This window comes from Neovison vison, chromosome 9 (genome assembly GCF_020171115.1).
Source record: "Neovison vison isolate M4711 chromosome 9, ASM_NN_V1, whole genome shotgun sequence".
Classification (NCBI taxonomy): Eukaryota; Metazoa; Chordata; class Mammalia; order Carnivora; family Mustelidae; genus Neogale; species Neogale vison.
Window position 1 is genome coordinate 15,517,998 of NC_058099.1, and position 13,459 is coordinate 15,531,456.

Sequence of the window (13,459 nt, forward strand, 5' to 3'; positions counted from 1 at the left end):
CTCTATAGACATTGAACAGTTTTGCAGATCTGAAATTTCAGCATTCCTTATGTGACTACAATGTATGAAACTTTTGAGTTTTCCTCTGAACCAGTTGTAACATCTTATTTGTTCTTTATTAATTAATTAGTTAAACAAAATAAATGTGTTCATGTTACATTTGTATGAGAGGCATAATTTTACCTTTCTGAAAAATAATCTTCTAGCAAGAGTTATAAACTCTGAGTTCAAGGATAGGCTTCATCATTCATTGTAGTACAACCTTAAGCAATCACTTAACTGATCACCCTGTGGGTTTCTTCTTTAAAAAAACTATATCTATATCACATATAGGTCCATATCAATGCTCTCCTTATAGGTTGATTCTGAGATTCCAACAAAAAAGTGGATAAGAAAATGATTTGAAGTTGTAGATTTCTATACAATTGCCAAGAATGGAAGTTACTAGAATTATTATATTTGGTGGGCGGTAAAGTAGAAGCAAAGATAGGTTAAGTGGCTCATAGTCAGCAATTAGTTGGCGGAGACAGAAATACAGGCAGGCTAGGTGCTATTTAGTCCAGTATCCCTACTAGATCGCTGTGTTTTCCCGTAAAGATCAGAGCAGGTTGGCTTGAAACAAGAGGAAACTGGTAGCAAAGTGATTGTGTGTGTTATCAACAAGATAATAAGCTCAATAAAGAGTCCATTACAAAAGAGCCTGCAAGGCAAGTGGGTTTCCTTTGTAAATAATTCCTCACAGTCTCCAATGCAACCATTTCCTTCTACAGAGCTCTGGCCCACCGTGAGTCCTGATGGGAAGAGCCAATTCTGACAAAAGAATGATGATGCTGAATTCAGAGCTCATGTGTGCAATTTTCAAGTTTTCAAAACCTCACCTTATCTTCCATTTCTCGTTAACTTACCAACTTGGAGCTGCTAAATTGAGTGAGACAACTATCCCTTAGTTCAGCCCTAATCTATCTGCATGAGATGATGTTTATATCTGGTGTTTCTTATTTCTTTTCCTTTTTTTTTTTTTTTTTTTAGCCAGATACATCATATGGCAGATTCACATTGAGGCAATGTCGGTTAAGGATCTAGGTTCCTAAACTTGAGGAGGTGTTAGACTCCAGCATCTCAGTCACTGAGAAAGCAAACTCATCTAACTGTATGCTTCCTATTCAACCCTGACTTAATTTGATTTTATAGTTTTATTTATCTAACATCAGTAATATTTCACCAACAATAAAGTCGTGAAGGAGAAACAGAAAAAAGAGCGGGAAAAGAGGGATGGGGGAAGGAAGGAGGAAAAGAAAGAATCACTTAACCTCAGGAACCCCTCCCCCCGCCCCCCCAGATAACTAGCTGGTAAGCATCCGGGGAAGTCATGATGCCTCCCAGGGCTATAGTTTCCCCCACGGAATGGAAAGGGGCTTCCGAAGTATACCTCTGAAGCTCTAATCTAGAACATGAAATGACTGTTGATCACAGGAATGCACTTCACAGAGTATCAAAATGCAGAGGCACTCTCTGCAAGTACCAACCGGAGAGGGATATTTACTACCTCTGGGTGTAGGAAGAGACCAAAGCTCTACAGAACTCGCCAAATGCTAAATGGCTTACTGAAGCTCCTTGTAGACCTTTTTCCTGGCTGCTAATTTATCAACTCCGAATTACCCTTTACATTACATGACTATGTGCATAAAGCAAAATGCTATGTGGTGTGAAAAATAGAGCTGCATTTAGGGAGCCTTTTTACAGTAGAGTTAAAGGGCTGCTCTGTGTCTATTTCAGGGGAGAAAAAAAATATTCAAACTCCCAAGGGACCTCTAACTCTATTCCACTGTTTTCAGTCTTGTAAATTTTTTGGAGACAGGAGATTGACAAGTTAGAATAAGGCTCAAGGGTCAACACCCATAGGGTAAGACTAGAAGCGTTATCGTTATCATCATCATCATCATCATCATCATCATCATCATCATCTTCTGTTCCTCTCCCTCTGCTTTTCAATGTTTGCTAATGGTATTAGCACTCCCTGGCAAGCACCTGGATAACAATGAACTCAGCTCCACCTCTCCATAGCTTCAGTTACAACAATGCCGTGGATCACGGTCTTCTGATGCTCTGCCTTCCCACACCCACTTTCTCATTCCCAATGCTCACCTAACTTCCACATACCCTAGGAGACAGGCACTAATGCTATAACTTTTTTATGAATAAATCATTTAAATAACTTGCTCAAATGCCTCTGGCTTAATCCAGTTCTGTCTGATCCAAGTGTCTTGATCAACACATCATTCTGCCGCCCTCAGCTGCAGGGTTTCCCTTAATCACACTGGTCAAAACCCATTCCTCCTTCCTCTACTCCTCTTTACTCTGTTTCAGATTTTTCAAATGTTAATGTGAGTACAAACTTCCTGAAAATCTTATTAAAGTAGAGATTGTGATTCAGAAGATCTGGGGTGCCAATCTGCGTATCTGCATTTCTACTAACCTCTCTGGTCCTGCTGAGGGAGCTGCTCCAGGGGAACACACTTTGTAGACTTTGTATGACTTCCACTGTTGTAGGGAAACAATCAGGTTTCATTTCATTGGAATGTGAAACTATTTATTATCATATATACAGGACAATCACCACATAGTGATTTTTATTACAGGTATTTGAATATTAATTATCACTCACCAAATATATTTATTGAGCCCAGAAAGTAGTGTTCTATAATCTTGCATCCCCAAAAATATCTTGTATAGAATTTTCTACATTTTAGTCACCCAGGAAACTTTGCTGAATGAGTAAAATAGAAAGGTAGGTTAGATAGGGGTTGCTAGTGACAGGAAGGTGATGAGGTTTTAGAGATGGTCTCAGCACATATCCTGGTCTTCATCATCTATGCTCTCAAGGAAATGGGCAGATTACTTCTAATACATAAGCAATTATTGGGGGGAAAAAAGTCCCAAGTCTTAGGGAAGCAGAAAGACATGTTGTTAAAATGGAAATGACATATGATTAAGATCTTAGTGACTTGACATGTGGTCTTAACAATGTTTTTAATTCCCTGTATGATTAGCAGAGCATCCCTTAGCCTCCTGAGACCTCCTTTTCCTTATCTCGTAAAGGATGAATTTGGGCTGCATTAGGTCTCATCCAGCTCAAACCATCATTGAGCCACCAGTGTCCCTTGTTGTGGGAGCAAGAAGGATAGGAACATAGTCAGGGGCAGAGCGCGTTATGGTGGTTCATTCTGTCTCTTTCATTCTCAAAAAAGGTAAAAAGGGCATCCTGTGCTCTGGGCATGAAGGCAGCTGCAATTGCTGTGCTCTTTTTGGACTTAATCTGTCACAGCTGCCTGTAAACTGCAGCTGAGTGGTGGGTGATGGGGGCTGCTCGAATGAGCTCCATCAGTGATCAATTTACTACCCTACAGCTATTCAAGATTGCACCTCATTTACTCAAAGAATGAACTGTTGCAAGACAAAAATCCTTGCTGACGTGACTGAAGTAGGTCATGTTTCTTGTGTTACTCAAGCAGTGGGTATTGTTGGGTTCCCAGGAGCTACAAGGGCTGTGCTAGAGGAGTGGGTATTGATGTTTCATGGCACTGGGTGCCTAGGGAAATTATTCCAGACTCCCAGAAGGGCCCGATTTGGATAAAGAGACTCTTTCTTGATCATGGCTAAATGAGGGTCAATGCTATCAGCCAAAGGATTCCTAAATGTTATAACTAAATGCTATTATCATCTTCAAATTGGGGAAAAAATGCCCTTTCTTTTTCTCAAGACACATAGCAATGCTGTGATGTTTAGCAGTGCTAAGTACACAATGAAGGTACTCATGGGTATTCAACTCACGTTGAATGAGTGAATGTATTTACTTGGCAAATATTTATTGAGCCCTGAACTAGGAACTTTGTATACAAGTATTTTGGTTGTTTACTGCTACTTAACAAAACTACCCCAAAAGCAGGTGGCTTAAAATAAACATTTTTTTATTTCTTACAACTATGTGTTGAATGGATTCAGCTGGATGGTTCTTCTGTCAGTGGAGTCTGGTCATCGGGAGACTTAGCAGAGCTGTAATGTCTAACTTGGGTCACTCACATACATGGTGCTGGCTGTTGGCTGACTGAGAGTTCACCAGTGGTGGTGAGCCAGTATCTAAGTGCTATGTGGGCTGGGCTTCTAACAGCATAGCACATGAATCCTTAGTTTCAGGGATTGGAAGCTGTCAGTCATCTTAAGTCTTGTTCTCATAAGTCTCAGAATATCATCTCTGCTACATTTCTTTGGCCAGTCAAAATGCCAGCCTGGATTAAAGAGGAGGAGAAATAAAATGTATCTCTTGATAGAAAGAAAAAAACAGCATGTACAAGTAGGGAGAAGAAGGATGGTTGAAGACATCTCCAGAAACTTATTATTATTTTTTTTTAATCACCTAAGCTAGTCTCTTAAATTTACATAAAGTGCTAGGATTTAAGGCACAAAGAAATATACCAGCTAAAATGTAAAAAGACTGACACTAGAAAGTGTTAACTAATTTGTGGAGCAACTAGAACTCTTGTGCATGGTGGTAGGAATGTAAAATGATACAATCTCCTCAGAACACCATTTGGCAGATCCTTAGAAATATAAACAAAGAAGTCACATCACAGTTATAGAAACACAGAGCAGATCGGTGTTTGCTTGGAAACAGAGAGGAGGAAGGTGGGGTAACAGACAAAGAAAAGGCACAGAAAACCTTTGGAATTAAAGAAAATATTTCACACTTTTGACTGGGTGGTGGTTACATGGATGTACCTATTTATTAAGAATCATCAACTTTACACTTAAACTGGGTGTATTTAATTGAATGAAAATTATACCTCAGTAAACTTGATTTTCAAAAACAAGGTTCTAGATGTCGCCTGGTGTCTTTTCAATGTGACTGGTAGAAACAGGGAAAAGAGGCCTCCCAAATCAATCTGCATATCACCTGGCTTTATCAAATTTACCTGACTCTGCTTTCTTTTACCTGCCACAGCTCCTTCTGGTGTTCTGCTCTGGGCTGGTCTTACTGTATGTGATATAATTTACTTTTCTTCAAGACAGTGATGCTACAGGGGTGCTGTGTTGGGAAGACATTTCTTTGAAAGACTTGTGTGGCAGAACACTGATATAGCAGTGGACACATCACAGCATAAGATATGACTAAAATCTAAATTTTGAAGACTGCTTTCTTGAAGTTTCTTTCCAGGTTATCACAGGAAATAGAGCACTGAATAATTCTCACCCAGGCCACCACTGCTAGCATATTTCCATGGCACCTTCTATAATTTCTTTAATAAATGATATCCATAGTACTCCCTACAACCATTCATATACTTTTTGAAGTATGACACATTTAAACATACCTATTGCAGTGTCAACTTTTTTCCTCTTCAAAGCAGTAATGTCTATAATTTTAGAGATATAGGGGAGGGAAGAGCAGAGAGAGAGAGAGAGAATCCCAAGTAGACTCCCTGCCAAGCATAGAGCCCCCAATGGGGCTTGATCCCATGACCCTGAGATCATGACCCAAGCTGGAAATCAATAATTGATGCTCGATTGACTTGAGCCATCCAGGTACTTATTGTTAAGTTCAAATTTAAGGCAGTTTGAGTTCCTCCTTCCCCCAATACATACATGAATATGCAGTATTCCCAGCACACAAGGGCCTCACAGTGTAAAGGGATAGACAGTAACAAAGCAGTATGGCTCTGTGCAATAGCATATATTTTTTATTATAATACAGGTTGCTAGAGAGCAAGGAAGAGATGCACATAACTAGTACAGGTGATGAGGAAGGTGACGAAGTGATGAAAGAAAGGTTTCTAGAAGAGAGGGAAGGAATGTCTCAATTAAAGTCTGAAGGGATTATTCAGCACAAGATATAAAAAAAAAAAGAGGGAAGAGGAATGGAAAGGGTATAAAACATTCTATGCAGAAAAAAATGCTGCACCAAGGAAATAGAATTACTGACTATGCATAAAAAACCAATATATTGACTTATGGGGGAAAATCCAGTGATTTATATAGAAGAATAGGTAGATGGAATTGACTTTACATGTAGATTACTCCAGTGAATCACCATTTTCTTCTTTACCCATTGGCTTCTTCTTCAAGCTGATTCTCCCATGGTAACCACAGCGACTGCTGCAGCTCTACACCCATCTCCTCATTCTGAATGACCTAAAGCAGTACTTTACAATGCCAGCTGTGCCAAAAGTGAATCACCTACAAATCTTTTACCTAAAAAGCTCGTATGTCAGAAGACATGCATGTGCATGTGTTCTCATACACCTACACACAAACACACACAGCAATTCTAACGCACATTCAGTTCAGAACCACTGAAATAGAGAAAAAATATGGAAAATTCTGTGTGAAGATATTCGCTTTCCTCCATAATTAGAGGTGTGCAAACTGGAACCATTTCTTACCTATCAGATTGATATAATGTGTGAGAACACATTCTATTTATTGGCCAGGCTACGGACAAGCTGATACTCTCATGCATGAGGATCTGGATGCAGATTGGTACGATGATTTTGGATCAGGATTTGGCAATATCTAATAAATATGCATTTACCTTTTGACCCAGGAACCCCACATCAGAAGTTTATCCCGATTTTCATCCTTCAGATATGCAAAAATGTGTATACACAAGCTTATTTATTGAAGCCTTGTTTGTAATTTTTAAAATACTGGAAACAATAATGTAAAAGACCATATAATAAAGTGGTTAGGGGGTTTGGAATGGTATAAAACAAGCAGTGCTATATGGTACTGTTGAAAAAGAATGAAGAAATCTTCTGTGGACTGATAAGAAGAGATTGCTAGGATATCTTGTTATTTAAAGAAAGAAAAATGCACAAAAAAAAAAGTATCTCTGGAAGCTACCTTTTGTGTAAGAAAGAAGAGGAAATAAGAAAATACACATTTCTACTTCATTTGTGTGCCAAGAATAGGAGGAAGGAGAACACAGAGACTAACAAGATTGGTCATTAATGGACTTGAGTGGGAGTTTGGTGAACAAAATGCGGAGCACTTCCTTAGGGATAGCTTGTATATAGTTCTACCCTTGGTACCAGATTGACATATGACATAATCAAAAAATATTAACAAAGATGAGAAAAAAAGTTGAAATAGAATACAAACAGAAACAAATGTCCCTTGTTGAATCTCAAATGACTAGCATAGCCACACTAAGGGTGAAAACGCAACTAACCCAATTAGTTGTGAATATGATGGTTTAAGATAATCAAAGAATTTCAATAGACAGATAGGATTTTGAGCCACTGACTTAGGAAAAAATAATGTATCTTCCAATAATTCCCCCCCCACTATATATATATATATATGTATATATATATATATATATATATATGTTTATATATTTATTTATATATTTATAAATATATTTATTATTTATATATATTTATATATTTACATATATATAAAGATTTTATTTATTTATTTGACATATAGAGAGATCACAAGCAGGCAGAGAGGCAGGCAGAGAGAGAGAGAGAGGGGAAGCAGGTTCCCCGCTGAGCAGAGAGCCTGATGCAGGGCTTATCCCAAGACCCTGAGATCATGACCCAAGCCAAAGGCAAAGGCTTAACCCACTGAGCCACCCAGGTGCCCCAAAAATACATATATATTTTTAATTTTTTTTTCCACATCACCTTATTTTTGTTATTGCAAACTTTCTACAACTTTGTTTTTCAGTGTTCCAAGATTCATTGTTTATGCACCACACCAAGTACTCCATGCAACATGAGCCCTCCTTAATACCCACCGCCGGACTCACTCATCCCCACAACACCTTTCCTTCCAAAACCCTCATTTTGTTTCTGAGTCCACAGATTCTCATGCTTTGTTTCCCCCTCCAATTTCCCCATTTCACTTTTCCTTTCCGTCTCCTAATGTCCTTCATGCTATTCCTTATGTTCTACAAGTGAAGCCATATGGTAATTTACTTCCTCTGCTTGACTTATTTCACTCAGCATAATCTCCTCCAGTCCCACCCATGTTGATTACAAAAGTTGGGTATTTATTCTTTCTGATGGAGGCGTAACATTCCTCCATGTATATGGAGGAATATATACATATACATATATGGACCACATCTTCTTTATCCATTTGTCTGTTGAAGGGCACCTTAGCTCTCTCCAAGATGGCAATTGTGGACATTGCTGCTCTGAGCACTGGAGTGCATATGGCCCTTCTTTCCAATACAATTGTATCTTTGGGGTAAATACCCAGTAGTGCAATTGCAGAGTCACAGGGAAGCTCTATTTTCAATTTCTTAAGTAATCTCCACACTGTTTTCCAAAGTGGCTGCACCAACTTGCATTTCCACCAACAGTGTAAGAGGGTTCCCCTTTCTCCACATCCTCTACAACACATGTTGTTTATTGTCTTGTTAATTTTGGTCATTCTAACTGGTGTAAGGTGGTATCTCAATGTGGTTTTGATTTGAATCTCCCTGAAGGCTAATGATGTTGAACATTTTTTCATTTGTCTGATAACCATTTGTATGTCTTCATTGGAGAAGTGTCTGTTCATGTCTTCTGCCCATTTTTTGATGTGATTATCTGTTTTTTGAGTGTTGAATTTGAGGAGTTCTTTATAGATCTTGGATATCAGCCTTTTGTCTGTAGTGTCATTTGGAAATAACTTCTCCAATTCTATAGGCTGCCTCTTTGCTTTGTTGACTGTTTCCTTTGCTGTTCAGAAGATGTTGATCTTGATGAAGTCCCAAAAGTTCATTTTCACTTTTATTACTTTTGCCTTTGAAGACATGTCTATTTTTTTTTTTAATTTCTTTGCAGAGTAACAGTATTCATTGTTTTGTACCACACCCAGTGCTCCATGCAATCTGTGCCCTCTCTAATATCCACCACCTGGTTCCCCCAACCTCCCACCCCCCACCCCTTCAAAACCCTCAGATTGTTTTTCAGAGTCCATAGTCTCTCATGGTTCACCTCCCCTTCCAATTTCCCTCAACTCCCTTCTCCTCTCCATCTCCCCTTGTCCTCCATGCTATTTGTTATGCTCCACAAATAAGTGAAACCATATGATAATTCACTCTCTCTGCTTGACTTATTTCACTCAGCATAATCTCTTCCAGTCCCGTCCATGTTGCTACAAAAGTTGGGTATTCATCTTTTCTGATGGAGGCATAATACTCCAGAGTGTATATGGACCACATTTTCCTTATCCATTTGTCCGGGTGAAGGGCATCTTGGTTCTTTCCACAGTTTGGCGACCATGGCCATTGCTGCTATAACCATTGGGGTCGAGATGGCCCTTCTTTTCACGACATCTGTATCTTTGGGGTAAATACCCAGTAGTGCAATTGCAGGGTCATAGGGAAGTTCTATTTTTAATTTCTTGAGGAATCTCCACACTGTTTTCCAAAGTTGCTGCACCAACTTGCATTCCCACCAACAGTGTAAGAGGGTTCCCCTTTTTCCACATCCTCTACAACACATGTTGTTATTTTAAATTCAGCCTCTTTCCCACTCGCAGCATCTCCTTATTTCTCACTGACTGGATCAGATCAGTGGCCATCTGAGTCACTGGCTATGGCAAGGGAGATGGCACATATTCATCCATTTAAGCTATTCAGGTTTATCTCAGAAGCCAGAGGTGTGGTCAAACCCAAAGAAAAGAGTGTTCATAGAGTAAAGAGATTAACCCCAATATTATGGGGAAAAGACAGAGGAGAAATATATTCACAGATGAAAAGGGGAGCAGACTGACAAATCCAGCCAGAAGTTGTTCACTGAAGGGCAGGGATGGAATGGAGTCTGGTCTGGGGACAACACATGACATTTTACTCATTCATTCAATTCATTCATTCATTTTTAAGAGGGGGTGGGCAAGGGGCAGAAGTCAGCATGGAGTCCAACTCAGGGTTTGATCTCAGACCCCTGCAACCATGACCTGAGCCAAAATCAAGACTTGGACATGTAACCAACTGAGTCACCTGGTGAACCCCAACATATGGCATCAAAACAACAACAAAGGACAGAATTTAGGAGAATTGTAGCTCTAAAAGTTCCTACTTGGAGTAAGGGAGATGTTTGATAATTAGATTGAACACAAAATGAAAGCAAAGGAGATTTTTCAGAGATCCAGACAAATGAAAACCGTCCCACTAATCTCAGGGAAAGGATGTCCTGTAAGTTCACGACAGACAGTAGTCCTGGAATAGGACAGGATTCTCAGATCATCATGTAGCCCTGGATAAACTGTGAGCTTGTGGCTTTGAAGGTTTTGAGCTCTACCGCACAAATTCAGTAGGACAGGGGTGAGTCCCAGAGATCTAATTTTTTAAAAAAAAATTTTTAAAGATTTTATCTATTTATTTGACAAAGGGAGAGAGAGCACAAGTAGGCAGAGTAGCAGGCAGAGGGAGAGGAAGAAGCAGGATCACCGCTGAGCAAAGAGCCTGACATGGGGCTCGATCCCAGGATCCTGGGATCATGACCCAAGCCGAAGGCAGCCACTTAAACAACTAAGCCACCCAGGCACCCCAGAGATCTGATTTTAAACAGTCTCCTAAGGAGATTTAGGTATACATGGTCTGACCACCACACTTTGAGAAATCACTATACTGGAGAAGAATGATGACAGTTAACTAGTCAGTTTCAAGTGCTGAAAAGAAAATGAGAATCCAATGGACAGAATTCAGGTTCGTATATAAACTTGACCACTGGTCTAGCCAATATTACCTATCCTAATGTTAGTCAGATGTAGCATAAAAAATGTACCCATTACTGTATACTTTTCACTTTTTTATGCATTACAACATTTAAATTTCACATCAAGTGTGGAAGGCAGAGGCAGTGTAACTTGCTTAGCCTTATCTCAGTAAGCAGAACTGACAGAGGTTCTGCCTGCCTATGAAAACTGAGTTTCACCACAGCACTATATGCTACCTCCTTGAGGAAGAAGGTCTAGGTTAGCAGAAATGAAAGTAACTCAAGTCTGAAAAATTGGGGACTCAGGAGCTCTACAGAAATCTTAACTGGGATTAGTTTTAGACCTACAGGACAGTGGAAGTATGGATGCTGGCAAGGACTGATCTTACATGTAAAAATATAATAATAATAATAATAATAAAATAAATAATTACAAAAATAGAGGGAGTGTTGGGTAAGATATTAAAGCACCAGTAACAGAAACTAAAATAAACAAGTAGGACTACTTCAAACTAAAGAGCTTTTGCACAGCAAAGAAAACAACAAATTAAAAAGGTGATGTACAGAATAAGAGAAAATACTTATAAAATATATATCTTATAAGGTATTAATACCCTAAATACAGAAAGAACTTATATAATTCAATATCAAAAAAAGCAAATAAGCCAATATAAAAATGGGTAGAAGACCTGAATAGACATATTTCTGAACACAACATACAAATGGCCAATAGACATAGGAAAAGATGTTCAACATCACAAATCATCATAGATATGCAAATCAAAACCAGAATGAATCAATACCTTTATAAGATGGGTACTATCAAAAAGACAAGAGGTAACAATGTTAGCAAGAATGTAAAGAAAAGGGAACTGATACACTTTGGGTGGGAATATAAAATAGTATAGCCATTATGAAAACGAGTGTAGAGGTTCCTCAAAAATTTAGAAGTTGAACTACCATATGATCCAGCAAGCCTACTCCTGGATATATATCTGAAGGAACTGAAATCAGTTTCTTGAAGAGATATCTGCACACGTGTGTTCATGCAGCATCATTCACAATAGCCAAGATACGGAAACAACCTAAAGGCCCTTTGACAGATGAACAGACAAAGAAAATATGGTATCTATGACATATAGACATGAATATGATATATACATATGACGTATCATATATATTATATAGCACATACAGTGAAATGTTAGCCACAAAAAAGAAGGAAATTTTGCCATGTGCAACAACATGGATGAATTATAGGCCTTATGCTAAGTGAAATAAGTCAGGCAAAGACAAATTTTCTACACCATCACTTATATGTGGATTCCAAAAAAACAAAGCAAAATAAAACAAAAAACCTGATTTTAGAGTTACAATAGAGAATAGAATGGTGCCTGCCAGGACCAAAATGTACACATTTTCAGTTATAGGAATAATTAAAGAGGATCTATATATGACATGGTGGTTGTAGTTAATAATAGCATTATATACTTGCAAGTTGCTCAGAGTAGATCTTAAGCATTCTGATACACACACGCTAACAAATGTTAACTCTGTGAGGTAATGGATGTGTTCATTGTCATGATCTTGGTAATCATTCTACAAGGTATATGCATATCAAATCATTATGTCATATACTTTAAATATATATGAATATATTTGTCAATTATTCCTCAATAAAATTAAAACAAGAAAAAAGAGTAGTATAACCTGAAAGGATTTTTTGAGGGGTCGGGTGCCGGTAAGTCATTCTCAGGCAAAGAATGGGACTTGGATTCTGGTCTCATCACAGATATTTGATGACATTGAGTATGCTGATTGATATTTCTGTTTTTCAGTCTCTATCACTTGTGAAATAAGATTGCCAGCCTACATACTTCATAGAGGGATATGGAGAAATAGAAGATGGGAAACCAACTCTACATTTTTCAAAGAAAATAGAATAAAAGCCACCCAAAATAGAATCCCATCAATACATCTCTGAACTGGTAATTTCAAGTAAATTATAAAATAGTCTTGTAATTTATAAATAAAAGTTATCTTTCAAAACATGAAAAATGGTTAATGTGCAATATAAGCAAAGGGAGGGCATCTTTTTAGTATAAGACACCATACCAAAAACTTACCAATCACCTTTATAAAAATGTTTACATTCTGTCATTTTACTTCAAAATAAAACTGTGATCCAAAATCTGTTGAGAGATATTTTGAAAACATGTCAGCAATGCTGCCATTAACCCATACCTAGTCAACGGCTTCTAATTGTCTTTTTGGAAGCATCACCCAGAATAAGAAAGGACCTCATATGGTCTTTTCTTAGCACCAATAACCCTATATCCTCTCTTGTGTGTCATAATACAGTCAAGTCCTGAAAGGAGAGGAGTAGAGCTGCAACCCAGATTCTTAAGTAAGCAAACACACACCATCAGGGTACCTACTCCACCCTAAATCACTACCTCTTCCCACAGAAGCTTCTGAGGGTCTAGCTAAACTTCGAATTTGCACAATAACAGAAATCTGTATGTACAAATCTGCCCATGGATTTGACAGAGAAAACTTGCCAGATCTACTGATACCACCACCTGGTAGCAGTCACTTTATATACACTACTCTCTCTAATCCAAAATGGACTCTCTCTCTTGCTCTTTTTTCTGGTTTCTTTGGCTACCTACTAGTAACTTCTATCCTTAGCTATGCTGCTGCTGATACATAGGCAATTTCTGGTCCCCTCATCCTATTGTTAGCCA

At 38.4% G+C, this 13,459-nt stretch overlaps 1 long non-coding RNA gene across 1 annotated transcript in view; it reads left to right on the plus strand.

Annotated features, from left to right (window-relative positions):
* The window catches only part of LOC122916852, a 39,056-nt gene extending 26,402 nt beyond the window's left edge, over positions 1-12,654 (plus strand). Inside the window, exon 4 of the long non-coding RNA XR_006386316.1 lies at positions 12,551-12,654. This is a non-coding gene — a long non-coding RNA (uncharacterized LOC122916852). The remainder of the gene's footprint in view (positions 1-12,550) is intronic.
* The last annotated feature ends 805 nt before the right edge of the window (positions 12,655-13,459 follow it).